The sequence below is a fragment of the Equus caballus genome, chromosome 7 (genome assembly GCF_041296265.1).
Source record: "Equus caballus isolate H_3958 breed thoroughbred chromosome 7, TB-T2T, whole genome shotgun sequence".
Classification (NCBI taxonomy): Eukaryota; Metazoa; Chordata; class Mammalia; order Perissodactyla; family Equidae; genus Equus; species Equus caballus.
This window is the reverse complement of record NC_091690.1, coordinates 96,145,338-96,168,853: the sequence shown is the minus strand read 5'-3', so window position 1 is coordinate 96,168,853 and position 23,516 is coordinate 96,145,338. Positions and strand designations below refer to the sequence as shown.

The 23,516-nt window shown below is 44.8% G+C and overlaps 1 protein-coding gene across 10 annotated transcripts in view; it reads left to right on the top strand.

The window, feature by feature from the left end:
* CCDC34 (coiled-coil domain containing 34) overlaps positions 1-22,862 on the top strand; it is a 70,577-nt gene extending 47,715 nt beyond the window's left edge. For 2 of the 10 annotated variants that reach the window (XM_070273482.1, XM_070273473.1), the window contains 4 exons: positions 10,307-10,352; positions 10,590-10,732; positions 12,999-13,093; positions 17,437-17,597. The gene's annotated coding sequence lies outside the window, so the exon portion shown is untranslated. Of the gene's footprint in view, positions 1-9,607; positions 9,676-10,306; positions 10,353-10,589; positions 10,733-12,998; positions 14,299-17,436; positions 17,598-19,185; positions 19,760-22,700 lie in introns of those variants that run through there. The other 8 variants (XM_070273480.1, XM_070273476.1, XM_070273474.1 and 5 more) reach the window with 8 other exon arrangements.
* The last annotated feature ends 654 nt before the right edge of the window (positions 22,863-23,516 follow it).

Below are 23,516 nucleotides of genomic sequence, written 5' to 3'. Positions count from 1 at the left end.
AATATATGAACTGGAAATTAAAGGACAGAAAGAGTTAGTCAGATGAACTCAAGGGGAAGGGCACCCTGCAGAAAAGCCACATGTCAGAAGGCAGAGGGCCTGGAGCCACCTGGTGTGTTTGATAAATAAGGACCCATCGTATAAGATGTTTCATTGGCAGTAAAGTCTGAAGTGGGAGGGAAGGAAAGCAGGCAGGTATCTGATTGTGAAGGGCCAATGAAATGATGCTCAGGGCTTTCGACTTTATTCCATAGATAATGAGCTTGTGTGGGGTTAAGCGGGTGAGAGACATGACAGGCTTATGTTTTAGAAAACTTACTTCAGTAGTCACTGTGTTAGCCTAAGCAAAAAACATTGAGCCCTTGAAGTTAGACTCCCCTGGTTTGAAATGAGAGGTAAGGGGAGATTTGAGAGATACTTAGGGGTCAAAATCAGCAAGGTTTGTCTGATGTGGGAGGCACGGGAGCGAAAAGATCCGGATGACTGAGGTTTCACAGTTGGCAGAGGCACTACTGAGGCCTACACTTGCTGTTTGTAACACTGCCCCTGTCCTCCAGAATAACAAAGGCTTAAACTCAGAGGATTACTTCTCTCCCATAAGGGAAGTCCAGAGGCAGATGATTTGGCTCCATGGGGTCAGCAGGAAGCTATGCTCCTATCTTTCTGCTTTAGCCTCTTACTGCATAGCTTCCAGCCTCAAAATTACCTCTTGTTCCAAGATGGATTCTGGAGCTCCAGTCATCACTATGTCCACGTTGTAGGACAGAAGGTGCAGGAAAGACAGAAGCACAGAGATGGGCCCCTCCCAGCTGAATCACTTTCCTTAAAGTAGTCTTCCTGGAAATCCCATACCACATTTCTATGTCATTAGCCATAACTTTGTCACATGGCTCTATTTAACTGCTAGTAAGGCTGGGAAATAAGTCATTCTGGGCAGCAATGTGCCAGATAAAAATGAGATTTTTACATAGGAGGGAGGAAGAGAGGAAGAAGTGTTCTGGGGTTGGCACCTAGGAGTATGTGGTTCATGAGACTTGGTGAAGGGTGATGCAACAAAGAGAAAATCAGGGAAGAACCTTTGCAGAGCACTGAAAAGAAACGAACAGAGGAAGGGGACCCAGAGAAGAAACGATTGCGGAGGCAGAAGCAGAATTAGAAAGAACGATGCAAAAGAAGCCAACGAGGATAGAATGAGCAAAAGTGCCCCATATTACAGATTAGTTAAGTAAGACATTAAAAAATGTCTATTGGATTTGGAAGGTGGAGGTCATCAGTGGTGGTTTTCTAAAGATCAGTTTTATCGGAGATGGACCCATTAAAGATTCAAATCAAAGGTTAGAAAGCAGAGACTTCTGTAGACGACACCTTTTAAAAACTTGGCAAGTGTGAGACAGGGCTGCAGCCGACGAGAGGCTCCGCGGGGAGCCAGTGCTCTGGAAGGTGATGGATCCCTGAACGTGTTACTGGCTGAGGAGGAGCAGCCGGTGGAGAGGCAGAGGCTGAGAAGGCGTGAGCGTTCTGATGCGGGAGCGCGTCAGAGCAGACAGTCTGGAACGGAAACTGCGAAAATTCAGGAGGGACGTTTTAAACAGAAATGGCTGAACTGACATGAAATTAAGGAATGTCCTGATGACTACAGTGACATGGAAGAAGGAACCCTGGGCAATAAACCAGCCCTGAAGCCGGCTTTCGTTCTGAGGTTTTCAGAACCCTGCAGATGCTAAGTCTTCCTTTTGATGGCTGCATGGAGTGTGGGGTCCAGGACGTAGCACCCAGGTCCTGCCCGTGCAGCGTTTCCAGGAGGAGAAACACATGGAAAGTTGGGGCTCAAAGAATGAAGACCATGGAAAAGTGGACAAGGAGGGAGGTAACAGTGGTGGAAGCAGGCAATACCGCCTGAGAATTTGTAAGACTCACTTGTTTGCACAACTCAAATAATTTAATTTTAAAGTGATCCTTGACTGATAGTGTCTTCAAGTCACTGACAAAAGCAAATATAAATCCTTTCTGAGGGAAATCAGCTCTAAATCAAGCCTCTAAGAACTACCCCAAAGTTCTAAGGGAAATTTGCAGCTCACAGTTCAAAGTCACATAGCACACGAGGCCACCGTTCCAGACTTTTGCTTCCAGCCAAGATGGTGTAACAGGGACCTGATGCAACCTCCCACCTGAAATAACTAAAAAAAAAAAAAGGAAAAAAATACATGAAACCAGTTTTTCAGACTTTGGGCATTAGGCAAGGAAAGACAGTGATCGCAAAAGGGTGGGAAACAAGCCAGGTGGGCCCTACAATTGCTCAGTTTCCACCTGGAAACTGGGAAGTGGGACCCAGGCTGAGAGCAGCAGCGGACTCGGGCGAGGAGGTGGAGCTGGACGTGCAAGGTGACGGGGGTCACGGGGCAGTGTACCGGAGAGGGCAGAGCTGCACAGAAAGAGCACTCTGGAGATCTGCACAGTGTCTCTCTCAAGGTTTAGCTAAGCACTGATCAGGCAGACCTGTGAGCAAACTACCTGAGGTGGGGAAAGAACAACCTAAAAGGGTTACAGGATCCAATCCCCAAGGCTCACCCCAGCCAGAGATGGAGACCTCAGAATCATACCATCAACAGAGCACTCAGGAGAGCTTTGCCTCAGGAGTGGACAAGACTGGTCCGAGAATAAATACTTCTGTGGTCTCACAGAGCAAAGCTTAAAAGCAAGACCAACAGAATCAAATAGTTTCCAAGTTACTGAACTGCACCCCAGAAGTTTCAAGGATATTTAATAGCCAAAACCTGAAAATAACTCAATGTCCATCATTGTACGATAAACCAATTGTTGTGTCTCACACAATGGAATACTACTCAGCAATAAAAAAGAATATACTACAGGCAGACAACATAGATGAACCTCAGCATAACTGTACTTTGTAAAAGGAGCCAGACTAAAAAGAACACGTACTGCATGATTGCATTTATGTGAAATTCTAGGAACTGCAAGCTAATCTACACTGACAGAAAGCAGTGGTCACTTGGGGACGGGGTGTTGGGACTAGCAGGGAAGTTCTTGAGGGATGATTTATAAAGAGTAGGAGAAAATTTTGGGGGTAATGGTTATGTCCATTATCCTGATTGTGGTGGTGTTTCACAGATATATGCATATGTCAAAATTTATCAAATTCTACATCTTAAATATGTGAAGTTTATTGTGTCTGAACTACACCGCAATAGTCTTAAGAAAGTTTTAAAAAAATAGACAAAGAAAGAAGGAGCCACAAGTAAGAATTATCAAAACTGATAGCTGAAATAATAAAAACGCTTACTATAGAAAGGAACTTCCTTAATTTGAGAAGGGCAACTAGAAAAACATACAGCAAATACGTTTTATGGAAAAATGTTGAAAGTATTTATTTTGAGATCGGGAGGAAGATAGAGAGGTTAGCTAGCACCTGAATCCACTGCATCTCCAGGCCGGTGAGTAAGATAAGAAAAAGAAATAAAGATCATTACTGATGCTGAACAATTCTAAAAGTTTCTACAGAGAAATCATTCTACTTATGACAGAGTTAGACAAAGTGGCTGGATATGGGATTAATAGAGAAAAGTCAGATGCACTTCTAGTCACTGGCAGCAGGTAGCTGCCTTTTTACAATATCAAAACAAAGTATAACATTCCAAGGAACATAAAGCCCTTAATGGAGAAATTATAAAACATTATTGAATATCATTAAAAACAACGTAAATGAAGAGAGATAGACCATAACCTAGAATAAAAAACCTCAACGTTGTAAAGATGCCAAGTATCTGCAGATCTATCCTTTCAGGGTGCTTTCAAACAAAATCCACACGGGTTTTGAGAGCAACTCGAAAAGGTGATTCTAAAATTTATGTGGAAGAGAAAAAGGTCAAAAATAGAACAGAAACTTGTGAAGAAGAACCAGGTGTGGAGCGGCTTGCCTTCCCAAGATTCAGGACTCATCAGAAAGCTATAATGACTAAGACATTGTATTGACCCAGAGGTAGACAAATAGATCCACGGATCAGAATAGAGTGCCTAGAAACAAACCCACTCCCGCGTGCAAGCTTGATTCACGGGAGAGTCATTGCAGATCACTGAAGAAAAGATCAGCTCTTCAAGAAATGGTGCTGGCATGATGTACGTAGACTTAAAAAATAAAACTGGATTCTGACCCTGTACCATATAGGAAAATCCATTTTCAGTGGATGAAAGACTTAACTGTGAAAGCATAAGCACAGAGCTTTTAGAAGACTATGTGATTTAACACAATCTCTTGATACAGAAGGAGTTCTTAAAACATGAAACAACAAACAAAAAGAAACGCAAATGTGTTTATAGAGGAAAAGATTGATAAATTCAACTATATTACATAACTTCAGTTCATCAAAAATACAACAAAGTTAAAAACAAATCTTAAGTGGGAGATGGTATTTGCAACTCATTTCCAACAAACGATTAGCACCTAGGAAATATAAAGGACATTTATGCATATATACGATGTAGATATCCTAGTAGAAAATGGCCAAAATATATAAACAGACACTTCATGGAAGAGGAAACACAAATGACTCATAAACTTGGGAAAGTATGCTCTGTTTCGTTAGTAACCGTGGAAATGTAAGTTAAAACCACAATGAGCTACCATGTAACATCAACAAATTGGAAAAAATTTTAAAAGTTCATTTGTCACCAAGTTAGCAAGGCCATGGAGCAACGTAACTGACACGTCCTGTTGGTGGAAGTATAAATTGAGGGCGTCCCATTGAAACACGGTTTATCATTACCTGGGAAAGCTAAAACGGGCACGTGCTTTGCAAGCCAGCAATGTTACTCCCGGGTATATGTCTGAATGCAGTTTTGATTTTTCCTGATTGGAGTCAGATCACACTGGTGGGTGAACCAGCGTTTTTTAAAAAACAAACAAACAAAAAACCTAGAGCAGAATATGAGGAAATTAAACAGAACAGAATAGAAACAGAAAACCTCAGAACACATTGCTGATAGTAAGGTTATGTGTATTTCTTTTGTTAATTTTTTGGGATTGTTAATAGTAAGCTTTTGTGTTCTGTTAATCATTTGGGGTTATGTTGTAAAATGTATTTCTTATCATAAGTTGTGTTCAAAAACTTTTGAAAGCACTGCCCAAAAGAAATTCTTAACACACAACTACAGGAGTGTCTAAATAGTATTGCTTATAATAAGAAGAAGCTGAAAACAGCTCAGCTATCCAACAACAGTAATATGATAAATTAATTGTGGATTAGTCACGTCAGGAAATAGTCTACGGAAATAAAAAGGAAGGAAGCTTGTGTGTTCGTCAAGAAATGAAACACTCAACGGAAGGGAAAACAAAGGAACTCTGGCTGCACACACCAAAAGGGGTAAATCGCCAAATGTGTAATAGTGACTAAAAGAAGTGAGTCAGAGCATATAAATCAGTATGATTATATTTACATAAAACTTAAAACTAAGCAAAGCTAAATAATACGTTGCTTAAGTCTACATACATTGGTGTTGAAACTATGAAGAAAGGCCACAGATTTCTCTTGAGTGGCAGGGGCTACAATGGAGAGGTACGAAAGCAGGGCGATATGCACACATGCGCCTGTATTTTTATTATTGTTTATCTGAATAGATATATTTATATGCCTTTGTATGCATGATATATTTCACAATTTAAAATAATTAAGATACATACAGGGGCTGGCCCCTTGGCCGGGTGGTTAAGTTCGCGCGCTCCGCTGCAGGCGGCCCAGTGTTTCGTTAGTTCGAGTCCTGGGCGCGGACATGGCACTGCTCGTCAGACCACGCTGAGGCAGCGTCCCACATGCCACAACTAGAAGAACCCACAATGAAGAATACACAACTATGTACCGGGGGGCTTTGGGGAGAAAAAGGAAAAAATAAAATCTTAAAAAAAAAAAAAAAAAGATACATACAAGCAAGGGGGAACTCAACTGGCGGAGTAAGATCCTTGCGCCGCAAAGGGATGGGCTTCGTGACACGAGCGAGCGAGCAGCCAGTTCTGGAGCAGAATGGAGGGCGCCTGCTCTTCTGAGAAGCAGGGCCCTAAGAGGGGAGGAGGAGGCAGAAGCGGGGATGCCCCCAGGGCTGTGTATGGAGCGGGAAGGTGCTGTGAGAAGCTTGAGGGAATTCGAGTCTGGGGGACTCTCTGTTCAAGACTGCAGGAGGTGAGGGGGTCTGCCCTGAATGTAGGGGCCAGTTTCGTAGAGACCTGGGGAGGGTGGCGGAGGCTGGGAAAGAAGTCACCTTTGAGGGGAGCAGGCATGCCGCTGTCGATACCCCGGAGGCGGTTCTGGGTGCATAGGCAAGGTGGTTTTTAAAATTTTGATAGTTATGAGTTTATTTTAATGCAAGCTTTTTTTTATTTTAATAGTTTTGTTTTTATTTGACTGGATATTAGGAAAAAACAATTAGCACAACCTAATTAGTATAACCTAATATTTCGTGGATGTTACTTAAAAAGCAAAAGAGCTGTTTAAAAATTGAGTTAATTTGAAGAAAAGTTGTCGGTAAATATTAGCTCAGGTGCTACTTTGATATGGCAAAACCCCCAAAGGTGGTGCTCAACAATTAAGATAGCCGGCAGGGAGCTTGGGAAAAGAGCGCTGTGCGTGGAGAGGCCAGCGAGCCGAGGCGAGCCCCAGCCCCGACTGGAAGCACAGTGTTGGCTGGCTTGGACCCCATCCTCACCGGGAGGCCCCTGGCCTTTCACCAGAGGTTGCTGGTAACGGCTGAAAAAATTGGATTTGCCAGAATCAAGATAAGCCCAACAAACTGGAGAATGAACCAATTCATTCCTGGATTTAGCAACTCCTGCACCCCTCAGGGGCTCCTGCACGTGGTGGTGGTGGTGGGCGGGCAGCAACATGCATAATTCTGAGAGTCCCATTGCATAGGCCTAAAGCAGTGAACTCTGCTCCCAACAGGTGAGAGCTGCCAGCCAGGACAGCTGGAGAAGACCCCCCTGAGGTGACACTCCCCGGGCAGGCAGGGTTGATGAGAAGTCAGCGGAGGTCACAGGACCAAAGCTCAGAGGTGTGGAAGGGCCTGCTGCGTAGAAGGTGTGAGATGACCCGAGAAAGCCTTCCCAGCTCAGGTGGATTCTGAAGAGTCTGCCTTGATGGCTGAACGTTCTAGTCACTAGAGTGCTGCATTTTTAGTCAAATTTTAATATATACCTTTTAAAGTGTGCTGTCCTTTCTGGGAGGGCTGAGGCAGGGAGCTGTTGTCATTGCTTAGGTTTGCTCGCCACCCAGTCCAGACTGTGGGTGTGGGTCACAGAATAGAGAACAGAACTTTCTTAAGAGCAGCCAAGTATCCCAACCCTGAGGCTGCCTGTGTGGGGCCTGCTAGGGGAATGTCCCGGGCAACTGGAGGCCACGGATTAATCAGGGAGGGAAAAGAGCAGGTTCCCAGAGGAGCTGACTCAGCGACAACCGTTCACCTACTCATCCATCAAACACCTGATAGTGTGCAGTAGTCCCAGGGTCCAAGTAGGATGTTAGGAATACGACTGAGGGATGCAGACATGGTCCCCCCTCAGGGAGCTTCCGTGGAAGAGACTTGCGTGAACCAGCAAACCATCACCGTTCGTTGAGGCTTTTCCACAGCTCTGGGAAGTGCCAGGACGAAAAGGGCTGAGAGGTCAGCGGCAGCGCTGGTGTTCGTTACCGGAACGTCCTTTCTCTGTTCACCGTGTCGCTTCTTCAGAGTCTCCACAGAGCCTGTGAGACTGTGATAGCTTTCACATTTGAAAAAGGGCCTCCGCAAATTGCTGCTTTCCTAGAAACATCTCAGTTTGTCCCTAATCCTAGGCGTGCCTGTGGGAATGCTAGAATGCCTTGATGGCAACATCCACAGGCTTGTCTTTAAATGTTAGCAAATATATACTAATTTGTTCAATCCATTTAAGTACTCTGAACAACAGGCTGAAGAGATAACTGGATAAGCATGGAAAACATCGTAATTAAGGGAAGAGCAAAGGACTTCAGAGTTCATACTCTGTGAGTTCCTGACATCTCAGGGTTACATCCAGTGGAGCCCGATGGCTTCCTAACCCGGAGTGGTCGAGTCCCAGAGGGGGTCGGGAGGGACCCTACCAGGTGGTGTGTGGACCTTCTGATGTTGTGCAGAAAAATGGGGACGTCTGGACCCTTAACTCTCATATGATTCTTGAGGGAGCCCCTGAAAGTCAAGAATCACTTGCATAAACCCTGTGAGAGTGCTCCCCTGGGTGCTTTCTGTGAGAATAGTCATGGGCGACTACACCATTGTCGCAGAGCACGAGGCAGTGCGGTGCGGTGCAAAGACACGGGAGGCCTGGTCTCCAGTTCCCTTGTTACCAGCCACGTGACCTTGTACAAGGCTTGGCCCATTCGAGCCTCAGTTTACTTACCTGTGAAATGGGGGGGAAAGGTACTGTTACTTTTAGATTTTGCGTTAAATGATCAGATGTAGGTGGCAAGGCTATAGAAACTTCAAGGTGCTATGCAAAGTCAAGACGCCTTAGAAGACGTTTCTTTCTGTCCCTCCGGCCTTGTTAGGTTCTTGGTCACTAGAGGGAGCTTTAGGATTCAGGGGAAAGAGAAACCAGTGACCATGTCTGTCCTTGAAAGCTTGAGGCCTCTATGTGGAATTCCTCAAAAAACTTTCGTAATTTATACATATCCAACTGGATTTTTCTGTGTTTTTTAATTCAGACAAAGGTCTGTGAAAGCAAATATGATTACAGTTCCTTGCGACACAGACTTTTCCACCCATTAACCTACAGGATTCTTCCTTCTGACGTTCTCTGTGGTAAATTTAGGTTGTGGAAAATCCTAGTATTTATATAATTTTACACTTAAAATTATTATATAATTTTATACAATTTAAAAGCAAAAAAACACAGAAAACAACTTTCCAGAAGGCCATAGAAGAAAGTACTTCTCTATGAGCCAACATGATTCACTGTGAATTCGGGGACAGGCGGCGATGGCTGGCTGAGGAGTTTGTGCCCAGGCAGGACGGGGCCGCGGTGTCTGAATTGGGCAGGCTCCAGGTCTCTCACCTGGGATTTCCTGGTGGCACTGGCTGCAGCGCCTAATTGGTGTGCTCTTCTCATGTCAGGGCTGGCAGCAGAGGAGCTTGCTCATGAGAAAGAGCCTTGACTCTTACTCCAGAGGGCCGCGAATGGTCGGAGGAGGGGGTGTGGGAGAGAGGAAGGCACTGCCCTTGCCTGTTCTGGAGTCAGAATTTCACTCACTCCCTACGTGTTTGGGGGACAACTTCTGGCCCCCGTTTAGGACTTCAGTTTCTCTCTCTGCTTCTGTCCAACGCCCCACCCCTGTTCCCCACACATACGCACCCAGGGTGGACAGCCTTTCTTCATCAAGTCTGGATCGTGAGGTGATCAGACTCAGGAAAAGCCAAGGTTTGCAGGAACACAGAGCTCTTAGATTGATCAGATTTTCAGTCTGAATTTATTGGGAGAGGGTGGAGTCTTGATATTTCTCTTCCTTGTAGCCCTGCAGATTGTATTTCAGTCCTGCAGCAAAACAGATGCCTGTGGAAAAGAGCTAACATCCTTTTTCCCGTGCATTTTCAGGGAGCAACGTAAAGACTTGATGGCTAACATCCGTTAGCAAAACTGGCCAATGACATCGTTACACACCGGTTTGCCAAGTTTTCTTAATTCTAAGATACATGCCCACAAACCCTGCCCTCCACAATGTCCCTTTTTAAAATGCATACATGTCTGTGACTTATATAAAGAAGTGTTGATCACCTCTCCTGGAAAGCTGTAATTAAATCTGGGAGGTTTCTGCAATCAATGACCTTCTTGAATGGAGGAAGTATTCTAGGAAATAATTGATTTTAGTTTTTTATATTTCTCACCCTGCCGCCACCCCCCGACCACCACATTCACGCCCTCCTGCGGGGACTGGTGCCTCAGGAGTCACCCCAGCAGGAGAGGATTTCTCTCTGCCGACAGGGAGGCGAGAGGTTGCAGGTGATGAAGGATACGGCCCTGTCCGGCTCCTTCATTGCAGTTTATGAGAAACAGCCGCCTTTCCTCGTAGGGACACTAGTGGAAGGCTTTTCTCTCCTTTCGCTGAAGTCTGGTAATGAACCAAGACTCTTCAGCTGATTTGGGTCAGAACAAGTGCTGGCTCTCCCAGCCCGTTTTAAGCATGGCTGTTACCATGTCAGCACTAGGAAATTTTGTAAAACCGTGCAAACGCTTGATCGCTGATTCCATTAGGGATGACAGTCTGAGCAATTTTCTCCACTTTTTGTTTTCCAGAGGCTGCTGTTTCTTCTGAAATCTTCCAGGGGGTGAAGGTCAGAAGGTGAGCCACAGAACCGCTGTTCCCTCGTTTCGGACTTCTCCAATTTTAAGGAACGTAAGAATCACGGAGGATCTTGTTAAAATGCAGATTCCGATTCAGCAGACCTGGGGGTGCGGGGGGAGGAGCCGTGACTCTGCCTTGCCAAAGAGCTCCCAGGTGGTCGCAGTGCTGCTGGGCTTTGGACCACCCGGAGGAGCGAGGCTCTGGTTAATTTGTATCTCTATTTCCCGTTTCAAGCTGATGCATGTTAGTATGATGAAGAATACCTTTTCTAATCTGCTCGTCAGACGCCGTTGGAAATGAAGAATGAATAAGTAATGTTTTCAAAGCCCGTGGGAAATCATGAGGCTACAGATTCTATCTTCTGAACTAACAGTCTGGTAAGCCATGCCTTCGAATTCTGATTTATCGCCAAGCAAACTATGGAGAATAGACGCGCAGTGCGCACTAGTGCAGAGGGCAGTGTTCCAGCAGGTCGGATTTTTCTCATGAGATGGCAAAGCAACTGTTTGTTTGAGGTTATTATTATTTTTTTCTTGGAAAGCATCGTGTTCTGTACTTCATTTAAGTAGGAATCGGGGGGGTACTGCAAGCAAGTTTCGGTACCAATTCCTCTGGCTCTAAACCATCTGTGTACATCCTCTTCATCATCCTTCCACGAGCCCAGCCTAATTACTGCTTATGCAAAGGGATGAATCTTCTGCAGGTGTGAAGAAATTGCAAGTTTTTCTGGAATATTCTCAGGAGAGCTGCATTTTGGAATTTCTGTGCTGAGTTTCAGGCCTTTAATCTGGTTTATTGTATGTTGCTTTGGATCTGCTATTTCCACAATTTTGGTTTTCTATGTTAAACTGGAGCTTGGTTATAATTGGAGGTCGTGCCTTCTGATTTCACAGGACTGGAAAACTGGAAGTGAATTTTAAGCTCATCGAGTCCAACTTCCTCTTTAATATCTGAATTTCTGCAAGCCCGCTTGTGCTTGAAACCCCCTTGGTGACGGGGGTCTTACCACCTTACACTCTGTCCTTGAACAGCCCGGACTGTGAGGAAGCCTTTCCTAACACTGGATCAACAGCTGTCTCCCTGGGGCTTTAGCTCACTCACCCGGGGCAGTTCCCTTGTCCTGAATAGAAAACAGACACAGTACCTATTGTTGGGCAGCTGCTTTGCTCAGGCCCAGGACTGGGGGGGTTCTTGGGGCCTCTGGCAGGTCCTCATGCAGCAGAGTGGCCTTCACCTTCAGACCTGAGGCACACACCTGGGGCGAGGCCCAGGGCTGCAGTGCAGGATGGCGTCAGCAGGGTGAACGGGGCCGTGGCTGCCCGTGAGGCCTTCCCTGCTCCGTCCCAGGGGCTTACGATTTCCTGCTCGTCTTTCTTATATTCAGCCCAACTTAAGCCTTAAATGAAATGCAGGATGAGGATTCATGCTTACTCATGAATTTTCACACAACCAGATCATGCACTAGGAATCTTAGAAATGGCTCCAATTTCCAAAATATTTATCTTTTCTTTAGTTCTCACCTAAAGCAAAAGTTTAAAGCTGGCAACGTTGGACTCCCCTCCTCCCCTCCTCCCCATTTGGAGGGCCGTTGCCCCTTCCTGTTCCATGGTCGCTGGGCGCCTGTCTCCCAGGCTGCCCCTGCAGGATGGCTCTGTGCCATGGACATTCCCCACCTCATGCTGCCCTCCCCTCCTCCAAACCTACCTGTCCTCTGTCTGAGTCTCTCAGCAGCTGGTTTATCAGATGTGACCCTGGCTGCCAATGTGTTTTGGTCCCCTTAGCAAATCCTGGGTAATTCGTGAGATAGCTCCTGCCGTATCCCCCATCCTTAGCACCAGGATTCCCTGAGGCGGTCGAACACAGGTCACCGGAGGGCCCGTAGGTGGTGGCTTTTTAGTGGGGAAGGAAAGACATCATGATAAGATCAAGGATGAGAAACTGTTTTGGTCTGCAAGCCCCTCAGCACAACTTCATACCTTGCATCTCCTTGTTACACAGTACTGGTTCTGTTCTCCACAAACAATAACAATAGCTCTTACTGCGTGTGATTATTAATTATAGCTACTTACTGTGTTCCAGGTACAGTGCCTAGGGCTTAACGCGTTTCTCATTTTACATTCATAACAACTCTTTGATGTAGGAAGAATTATTCTTGTTTTGTGATGAGCAAACTGAAGTTCAGAGACGTTAAGCAATTTGCCTAGCATCACACAGCTACTGCATTGCAGAGAGAGGGAACAAACCAAGGTCTGTGTCACTGAGGCCCATGCCCTTAACCACGCAGCCTTCTTTTCTCTGAGCAACCAATGCAGCAGAAGCCTAGGGTCAGCGAGCTTTCTCGGACAAGCCCTGCTGTGTCCACCTTGAACTCAGCCTTCCTGCTTCACCTCAGCGTGCCAAAATGACCACCTCGCTCACCCCCATCCTCTCAGCTCTCACCTCTCACTTTCTATGCTGAGAAAAGCCTCTTCTAACTTCTGCATGAATGAAGATAAAAAAAATCCTTGTTATTTAATTACAAGGATTTATTAAGGGATGGGAGGAAGGACAGTAACGCATTCCATCTGGGGCCCATTCAAAGAACTGTGCTTCTGACTATGCGTGGTTTTGTGTTCCTGAGTGTGCGTGGTTTTCTTTTCACAGGAGAGGAATAGTTCCAGCAAACTCTTTGGTGCACGAAGTGCGGCCTGTTTAACAGGAGCCAGGAGACATCTCGGTGCTGTTTCTGAGAAAGCAGGGTGGGTCCCCACCTTTAGTGGAAGGGAAACGAAGTTGCCTACAGCGTCAGCCTTGGGCAGGAGGATTTACAGTGTGCCTGGATTTGTTACATTTTTTTCTTTTAAAACGACATCCCCATGAAAGTCTCCTTTTGGGAGTTTGGGAGTTGCGCCTGGCGGAAGCAACTACTCTGATAAATAGATTTTAAGACAAAATGCATTATTAGGCATAAAGAAGGTCATTTCATAACCTACCACAGACAATTCACCACGTGCGTGTACGGAATAATATGGCCTCAAATATATTTAAAGCAGAAATCGATTGATTTATAAAGAGAAATTTGAAAATCTATATGTACAGATTTTTACAAACATATCTCTCAGTAATCGATAGAGTAAAAGGTCAGAAATTAGTAAAGATATTGAAGGTTTGAACAATCCAATTAACTAGCTTGATCTAGTCTACAGATATATAACCCAACAGCTGATCGCTTGCTGGACCACGAAGGAAATCTCCTCCACAATAGCAAAGACTCAGCAACATACAGGATGTGTTCTCTGACCAGAGGCTAATAAAATATGAACTTGAAAAGAAAAAGATACTTGAAATTATATTTTGGGAAATTAGAGAGACGGAAAGACACTTCTAAAGACTGTTTGGACAATGCAACAGTCAAACTAGAATAAGTTATGCTGCCGTAATGCACAGACCTGAAATCCCTCAATATCTTAAAACAATGGAGGTTTATTTCCCATTCAGGGTACATTTCCAGTGTAATCAGCTGGGAGCTCGGTCCCACATTTTCGTCACTCTGGGACCTGATGGAGCTTCCACCACTGGGCATTACCAGATAGTACGTAGCTCTTAAAGTTTTCTGCCCCAAAATGACAGACATCATTTCCACTCATACGATGTTGTCCAGAGCACGTCTATTGCCATGGCTGACTTCAAGTAGGAGGGGACCTGACCAGAAAGAGGAGAACTGGACACGTCAGTGACCAGCACCAAAGATGATCACGAAGAGGAAATAATCAAGAAAGCGGGGAAACATTTACACTTAAAGAATAATGAAAATGTAACATTAAAACTTGTAGGATGTAGCTAAAGCGGTAGAGTAAAATTTACAACCCTAAGTGATTATATTAGAAAGAGGAGACGGACAATTACAGACCTAACCGTTTATTCAAGAAAGTAAAGTATCCTAAAAATAGCGGAAAAAAGAAAATAATTAAGAGATACATTGATGAAACAGTCACAGAAACCAAAACACAATATAGAGAAATGGAAAAAAATAAAACTGCTGACTGGTCGGGCTCCTTAGAAGCAGACTCTGAGATGAGGATAAGTGTGTCCCAGAGCTATTAATCTACCCTTGATTAAAAAGTGTTCTCTCTCCTCACGCTGGAGCAGCGTGTGAGGGGGCCGTGAAAGCCAGTCAGGGAAAAGGAAGCCACGAAGAGGTACAGCTTCAGACCAGCTCCCGCGGTGGGCTTCTGAAGTATGAACTACACTTTCGAGCCGTCCCACCGAGGGTGGGGCTTCCACGCTGCCACAGCTGTCGGTTATTGGCCAAGGGTGAACTGGAGTGGGTGTGAATTCCCAGACACTTGGCTCTCTCTTGGGCAAAGTGGCTCCAGTAGCCTGAGGACAGTCCTCTGAAGAAGAGTTTTAGATGCTGGACACTGGAAGCAGAAGCACGCTGAATCTGGAAGAGGGGTAGAAGGACCTTAGGGAATCTGGGTGGGGCACAGGTGCACTCCAGTGGATTCTTTGGGAGAAAAAAAACCTAATAAAATAGATGAACATTTAGTAAAGCTTTTCTTAAAAAAAGACTCAGCATTCACAAACAGAAATGAAAAAAGAGTCATAGTTACAGATATAATAAAGATAAACAAGAAGATAGTATTATGCCAATAAATTTTAAAAAACAGAAATGATCAGTATCCTAAAAAAAGTATGACTTATCAAAACTATCCCAAGGAATGGGAACAAGAGTGCAAACTTCGCCATTAAAGAAATGGAATCAGTTGAAAGTTTACAGCCTGGTCCTCCATAGGACTAGATGAGTTTGGCTAAACAGTCAAGGAACAGATAATTGCCTGCTGATGCCAATTTTATCGAAGAGTAGAAGATAGAGGAACAGTTTTCAACTCACACGAGGAGAGTGTAAGAAAGGAAGATTACACACCAGTCACATTGATGAATATATGTGCATAAATAGACAAAATACTAGAAAATTCATGAATGTATTAAAGTAAAATTGGATTTTTCATAGGAATATATAGTTTGACATTAAAACTATTAAAGGAGAAAAACCATTTGATAAAATATCATTGATAAAATTCCGTTATGATACCATTTGATAAAATTGAATACCTTTTCACAATTAAAAACTCTCTCAGCCAACTCTTAGCAAATAGGAATAGAAGGAACCTTGCTTAGTTACTAAAGGGTGTATACTAAAAATCTACGGCAAACATTTTTTTTTTTTTTTGCTGGGAAAGATTCACCCTGAGCTAACATCTGTTGCCAACCTTCCTGTCTGTTTCTTCTTTTTCTTTTTTTCCCTCCCCAAAGCCTCAGTACACAGCTGCATGTTCTAGTTGTAAGTCCTTCTCGTTCTTCTGTGAGAGCTGCTGCACAGCACGGCTACTGACCGACGAGTGGTGTGGTTCTGCGCCCGGGAACCGAACCCGGGCCACCAAAGCAGAGCATGCTGAACTTAAACCACTAGGCCGTTGCTCTACAGCAAACATTTTTAAGAATGACTGTTAAAATCTTTTTCTTTAAAGTCAGGAACAAGACAAAGACTCTTGGGGGGAAAGTAAAGGTTAAAGAAATAGAGAAATACATTATGTTCATTGATGTGATGACTCAGTATCAAGAAGAGACTCAATTCCCCCAAATTAACTTGCAAATTATGACAAAATCTCAATAGAGTTTTTCTTGGAACTTAATCAGGTTATCCTAAAAGTGATATGAAAGGGCAAAGGTCAATATCAAAAAAGAAGAGAGACAAGATAGGCGGGGAAGGGTGTAGAATCGTTCTACCAGATATAAACTTATTGTAAAGCTGGAGTAATTAAGATTGTGTGGTGCTGTGACAGGAATAGACAGAACAGAGCCCTGGAGCCAACCCACACTGATATGGAAACATGACACATGAGGAATGTGACATGACCAGTGTGGAAAGGTTGGTGGTATTGGGAACAAGTGACACTAGGAAAACTGGTTATGTGTTTAGAAAAAAATATATTCCTACTTCACTTCTTAATCCAAAATAAATTCCAGGGGCCGGCCCGGTGGCGCAGAGGTTAAGTTCAAACGTTCTGCTTCTCGGCGGCCCAGGGTTTGCTGGTTCGGATCCCAGGTGCGGACATGGCACCACTTGGCACGCCATGCTGTGGTAGGCGTCCCACATATAAAGTAGAGGAAGATGGGCACGGATGTTAGCTCAGGGCCAGGCTTCCTCAGCAAAAAGAGGAGGACTGGAAGTAGTTAGCTGAGGGCTAATCTCCCTCAAAAAAAAAAAAAAAACAGCAACAAAAATATAAATTCCAGAGAAATTATACACCCAAATATGCAAATTGAATATTTAAGCCTTGTAGAAGAAAATACAGGAGAAATATTTTTACAATTTGAGGGATTCTTATAATTTTTAAATAATGTTTTGATTTTTTGATTTCTAAACAAGAGAAAGAACAAATGAGAAGATTGATAAATATAACTCCATTAAAATAAAAATAAAACTTCTGGACGCTAATAGCCATCACTGTTTGTGAGGATTAAATATCTGAATACGTGGAAAGCAGTGAAGCTGTACCACGTGTCTGAGCACCCAGCAAGCACTACTTTGTATTTGCTATTCTCTCTTCTTTTATAGGGTATTCTCCCCCATGATAAGTACAGTAAAGCTGCTTTCACCATGTATTTTTTCTGCTTAAGACACACGTGTTCTAGATATCTGGCAAATGATTAACCAAAGGAAGAGAATATTATCTGAAAAACAATACGAAAATGAGTATTTCATTCTTGGGCAAACCTGGCAATTGTTTTAATACGGGAATCTCTGCCATGGGAACTAGTCTTCCTTTGTACGAACTCTGGAGCTTGTGGTCTTTTCTTGGTGATGTTCACGTGGAGCAGATTCCTTCTGGTGACTTGCTTCGTGTGCCCAAGAATGCAGCTACTGGCGTCTCATAGCATTGTAACTGCTGGCGGCCCCCAGCGGGTCTGAGACTCTGCTCCTGCTGGGGACTGAATTGGTTAGTGTGGAAACCAGGGGCCGTCTCCCCCACTCACTCCTAACCCTAGCTTGTCATTTCTCTTCTCCCTCTGGGTCCTTCCACATTCATCTCTTAAGGCTGCTGAAATAAACAAGCGAACTTGTGTTCTTGCTTCTGTGTTAGACCGCACCCAGATATTGGCGTCATCAGAAGAGAAACATCTGCAGAAGCTCTGGAGGTCTTACATATTCATCATTTGACAGATAAAAATCGGAAGATTCTGGCTTATGTTGATCATGAAGGTGAATGGTGGTCTTTTTTTTCTTGTATAAGTCATTCCTCAAAATGGTATTATTTCTGGCCCCTTGTCTGAGTGTCTGCAGTTCCAAAAGGCCTCTCTCTAAAGCCAATCGCCCTGCATTACAAATAACCCATTGCCACGCACCCTTCAGCAGCAGCTAGAGCTGTTTCTGCTTCAACCCAGAGCACAGTTCAGAAGGTCAGACGTGACCACAGCATCTCCTGTTATTCCAGGGCTCACATGTGTTTGCCTTGGCGCCATTTCCCTGGCATTTGGTTTCCGTTATTTTTCCATGGGTTTGGCTTGCAGGAATCAAAGAAGCATATTTTTGAAAATAAGCGAAGTTTGTAGAGATGAAGTATTCCGCACTGGTGGTGACTGGACCCAGGGCGAGGGAAGGCACGCCTCCTGGTTTGTGTTCAGTAGCGCGGCCCTGACCCTGCACATGGCCAAGGTGGGGACCGGCCAAGGCGAGGGCGGCCCCCCTCCGGGAGGCTGGCCGGCGCCTCCCTGCTCGCTCAGCTGTCTCGGTTCACAGTGCCTACTGAGGCCTGAGCTCAACCCTCCAGAGAGGGGAGGGCCTCCCTGACGAAACGTTCCCATTTCAGCCTCGGTCACAGCTGATTGTCGTCCATGGGAAGACTGGCCCTTCGCCATGGTTGTTTCTGTTCCTGCCGGGAGCTCTCTGCAGAATGCGTCTGGGAAACAGGGTTCACTCTGTGCGAGAGACAGCTAAGCTGCTGCTGATGGCGGAGGCCTCAGGGCCAGGTCCCATCAGCCTGTGGGCTGGCCGGGGCCACCTTGCAATTCCAAACTGCCCACACCTGGGCTCCACCCCAAGAGGCTGTGCTTTCAGTGGTCTGCAGAGTCCCCTGGGCTTTGGACATAGTAAAAGGCCCCCAGATGATGTGGGAACCACTGATGGGGTGGAGAGCTCAGACTTTGAAGCTGCACAGCTCTGGTTTGAGTCCCACCTGCAACATTTAGTAGCTGTGTGACTTTGACCAAGCCTTGACAACTTTCTGAGCCTCAGCTTTCTCGTCTTCACTGTGGGGATGTGGTTGTCACGGAGAATGGGTGGAAACATGCCACGTTTTAACATACGACAGTGTTGCCCCGGGAGGCAGAGACCATGTGCCGAGCCGGCTCGCTGGTCCCTGAGCATGCTCTGGAGAGGAGGGCACGGGAGTTCGGAGAGGGCTGTGGAGTCGTGTCGGCCTGGGTTTGAATCCTGGCTCCGCTCTTTGGCCTTGGGCAGGCGTGTTTCCCTCTGAGCCTTCACTCTCCTTGTTGATAAAATGAGGATTTGTTCTTACCATTTGGAGTTGATATGAAAATTAAGTGACACGGTACACACTTCTAGCATTTAGGTTGAACTACATGAAATTACATTTTTTATACGTTAAAAATGGTAGATTATCAGCAATCTTAGATGTTTAACCTAATATTATGTCTTTAAAAATGTTAGTAATAACTATTATTATTACTATTAATCGGTATGACCTTGAGGGACTGACTTTACTTCAGAAGGTCTCAGTTTTGTCGTCCATAAAATGCACACGTTAAGATTTTGTCTCCCTCGTAGAATTGTTACAAGGCTTAAACGAGACGATGTTTGTGAAATCGCTTTGAAGATGATAAAGCATGAGGAAGTCATGATAACTCAAAAAACGTTCTTGGCAACTGGGCATCTGCTGTGCATAAGGTAACTTTATTCTGGGGAAGCTAGCGGAGTGCGTCTGCCCAGTGTGGAACTTGGGAAGGGAACCGAGCCACGGAGAGAATCCCTCGCCTCTGGGATCAGACAGGAGATGCAGCGTCATGCCTCTGCTGGGGTCAGCAGTGCTCCAGCATCATGGGGACCAGAAGCCAGAAGCCGGTGGCTGCTGCCAAGGGCAGACCTGCGAGGTCCTGACGGCGGGGCTTCACGCACCGCCGGTGGAGGACTCACGGACACTTTGGGAATGCCTACCGCCAGCTGGCCTCTGCCCGTGTTCTCTTCATGCGTTATCTCAGCTGGTCCTTTGCGAGGGTCCCAATTTTTCACAGGGGAAGAAGTTCGTGTCCCGGTACGTCACAGGTGAGGAAAGGGAGGCCCAGAGAAATTAAATAATGTGCCCAAGTCACACAGGCGTAATAATAAAAGACATCCAACAAATGATGATTGTGAAAAATGCCTGTGGCAATGAATAAGTTCAAAGTCATCGCCAATTATAACAAATAACAAAATATTGGCTCTAGAGCTCTTTGGTGCTCTTCTACTCCTTACTTTTAATATAGACTTTTTAACCAGAGCGTAAACATCCCTTGTAGAAAATGTCTCGTGGCTTATACTGAGGACTGATTACCCACAGTTTTTGATTCTTGACCCCATTTTCATCCCTGACACTCTGGGTGGCCTTGAGTGGGAAAAACAGCTTCCCCATATCTATCGTTTCTCCACCTATGGTGTGGGTCTAATAAGGCCTCCCTTGAAAGCATGTTGTGGAGGCGAATTATCATCAAGTCATTTTTGTGTGTGTGCCTCTGATGCGGACTAGAAACCCAAAGGGCCACCCAGACTTCAGCCCTGTGGTCAGGTCTTGGCTTCTCTTGGACAGAGACTAGAGCATCGCTTCTTGGTGGGCTTCCAAGCCTCTCGCTGTCTGCTCCTGGTACGGGGCAGGGCCAGGGCTCTGTGTTCACATGCAGCATTACTTGGAGTAGGTTACTGTAAGTCCCCTGTGGTCAAGGAGTAAGCGATACCGTTTATTATAGGGTTACTTGGGAAACATTTTCAACTAATAGGGATCATAAGGCAGGGACAATGTCACTCGATATGCTTGTGATCCAATAGGGAAAATCCTGTTCCTCTAGGGAAAACACAGAGGACTGACGTTCTCTCAGAGCAGAGACAGCAGCTCCCGTGGATTCTAGAGCCTCGCCTCTCCAAGTGTCGTCCACAGTATGGCAGCACAGGTATCCCCTGGGGGCTTGTCAGAAATGCAGCTCTCAGGCCCCCTCCGGGACTACTGAGTCAGAGTCTACCATCTAACTAAAGCCCCAGGTGGTGGAAGGCTCGGGAAAGCTCCAGAAGCAGCACCCCATGTGGAACTGAGCGGTGCTGACACCGCATGCAGTGGGGCCGGGATTCCAGGCGAGTTTCAGACTCTGGAGCTCCCGTTCTGCTGTCTCTGTGGCTCTGCCTCCTCTCGGGCGGTGCACTTAAGGTTTGAGTCATTGCTGAGAAGCAGTCTGTCCTTCCAGTAAGAATTCTGACCATGGCTCCCACAGTGGGTACGCACTCCACAGCAGAGGAAACTTCTGGATAAAAGCAGCTTTTATCATAGTGTTTGTAATCTTATTACATTTTGATTTGCTGCCTTTTTTTAAAAAAGAAAAAAAGCTCAAGGTATTTCCTTACTTGAAAAAAACAGTGAGAGAGAGAGAGAAGAGGAAGGGAGAGAGTAGAGAAAGAAAAGAGAGAAGGAAAAAAGAGGAGAAAGGAAAGAGAAAGCAAGCATTTGAAGAAACCAAATGTTTCATGCTATAGTAATCCATCCTGGTTGTGGGGTAAATCCATTTTTTGTTAACTTTTAAGAGATGATATTTTATTTCAAACTTTTTAAAATGGAAATCTTTTTGAAAGAATTGAATAGTTGAAAGAGTATACCACAACAATTTCTTCCTTTTCTTTCTTCCTTTGAACCTATTTCCTTTTACAGACTATTAAGATGACCAAACCAGGATGAGATACCCAATAAATCTTCATATCATTGTGACTAGGTTTTGATTGTCATTCTCATATAGCTGTTACATTTATTGCTTTTTAAGATAACTTGTTATACAGCCAGAATGATCTTTGAAAAATGCAAACTTCAACTCCTGGAGAATTACCTCATCTGGGCATTTGATCATCAATTGCTGTTATCATGAAAAGACAAACAGCCATGGAAGTACACAATGTCACCTAAGAAATAGTCTTACTGGAAGATAGAAGCTTAATGTCATTGAGATTCCATATCTAACTACCAGTGCACACGTAATGTGGAGGTGACTTAACTATCCATGGGGGCCTTCTGGAATGCTTGCTCTTGGCTCACTCTGTCTTAGAACCCAGCTGCCATCCTTCGAGAGGCTGGACTCACGTGGAGAAGCTACATGTAGGCACTTCGGTTGACAACTCCAGCTGGGCTCCCAGCTGACACTTGTCGTCAGCTGTCAGAATGGGCCATCTTGATGTCCAGCTGATGCATGACTACAACTGCATCAGAGACCCCAAAAAAGACCCACCCAGCTGATTCCGGTCATCCCACAGAACCAAGAGAGTTAATAAAAGTGTTTTGAGGCACTAAGTTATGGGATGATTTGTTAAGTAGTGTTATGGACTGAATGCGTCCCCCCACCAAATTCATATTTTGAAGCCCTAACCCCTCAATGTAATGGTATTAGGAGGTGGGACCTTTAGGTGATAATTAGGGTTAGATGAGGTCATGAAGGTGGGGCCCCCATGATGGGATTAGTGACCTTACAGGAAGAGGAAGAGAGACTAGAGCTCATTCTTTCTCTGCCATGTGAGGACACAGCAAGAAGGCGGCCACCTGCCAGACTGGAAGTGGGCACTCACCAGGAACTGAATCTGTCGGCACCTTGATCTTGGACTTCCCAGCCTCCAGAACTGCGAGAAATAAATGTGTGTCATTTAAGCTGCCCGGTCGGCGGTATTTTGTTACGGCAGCCCGAGCTGACTACGACAAGGCAGCACTAATCAGGGCAGCATGCAGGGCTCCATCTGCTGAGGGAGAGGCATAGAGAGCAGGTGAAAACCATCCCAGGTTTTGGGCTTGGGAGAGAGTGTGGGTGATGGTGTTATTCACTGAACTCAGAAGCCTAGGATGAGGAGCAGTTTGGGGATGGGGGGGGGGGGGCGGGCAGGAAGAAATAAATGTTTTTCATGACTAACCTAGTAATATGCATTAATTTAAAAAATTTTGGAATGTACAAAAAAGTTAAAGAAAGATAATAATCACTCATAATCCTACCACACAGAGCTAACCACTCTCCTCATCTATTGTAGTTCCCTCCCATATTGTTTGTTTTGTGTTTTTTACAAAATTGCAGGGGCAGTTTTCCCCAAACTGTCTTTAAACATACGGATCTGGCAACCTTATTGGAGAGGATTTATTTAACACAAGATCTTGGACCAAAAAAATCCAACATGAACCTCTAGCTGCAGCTCTGGCTTCCTTCTGTGAAATTTCAAATAAAAATAAATGAAATAAATGTGACTGTTGGGAATTATTTGTTTTGGAAAAACAGCTTATTGTTTTCACCAGGCCTAAATCTTCAGGGAAATTCTGGACATTTGTCCCTGTGACGGAATTCCTGGCCTGTGACTCAAGGGGCAGATGAGGTTATGCTTTTAGTGCTTCAGGAAACAAAATTCACCAGATAATTATTTGTCTATAATCTAACTGGAAAGACTAAAATGAACCGGACACATTCAGGGAAACGATATAAATTTCTGGTTGTGCTATGGCCTATTTATTCATTCATTTATTCTTTTATTCTTCAAGAAATATTTTTTTAACACCTACCTACCATGTACCAGATCCTGCATAAGTTCCAGAGATCCAATGGTAAACAAAATAGTTAATTCCCTCCTGTCCAGTGAGGGAGACCATTAGTAAGCAAATAGTTTCACAAATACATACATAAATACTATGACAAAAAGTCCATCAACAATAGCTATTAAATGCCTTCTATGTATCCATCCTTTTGCTTAGTGTCATGGGAGCTGCCAAGAGGGCTAAGATGGCATTTGTCCTCAACATCATTCTCATCCACGTGGAGAAGCATGTGCTCTCTGCAGTGATGAAGAACCATAAGTGTTCGTCTATATAGTACAGATTTGGTGTGATGGAAGATGAGAAAAGG